Source organism: Pteropus vampyrus, unplaced genomic scaffold (genome assembly GCF_000151845.1).
Source record: "Pteropus vampyrus isolate Shadow unplaced genomic scaffold, Pvam_2.0 Scaffold205, whole genome shotgun sequence".
Lineage (NCBI taxonomy): Eukaryota > Metazoa > Chordata > Mammalia > Chiroptera > Pteropodidae > Pteropus > Pteropus vampyrus.
The window spans coordinates 2,345,398-2,345,760 of NW_011888986.1; positions in this window are offsets into that span (position 1 = coordinate 2,345,398).

Consider the following 363-nt stretch of genomic DNA (forward strand, 5'->3'; position numbering starts at 1 on the left):
AAAATGTGCAGAGGAAGTGAATAGACATTTTCCCAAACTGATATGCAGATGGCCAGCAGGTACATGAAAGGTGCTCGACATCACTAACAATCATGAAACTGTAAAATCAAAACCACAATGAGATGTCACTTCACACCTATTAGAATGGTTAGCATCAAAAAGACAGCAGAACAAGGGCTGGCAAAGATGTGAAGAAAAAGGAATCCTTATACCGTTAGTGGGAATGTAAAATGGTACACCCACTATAGAAAGCAGTATAGAGGTTCTTCAAAAAATTAAAAATAGAACTACCATATTATCCAGCAATCTCACTTCTGGGCATTTATCAAAAAGAAATGAAAACAGGATCTTGAAGAGATATCT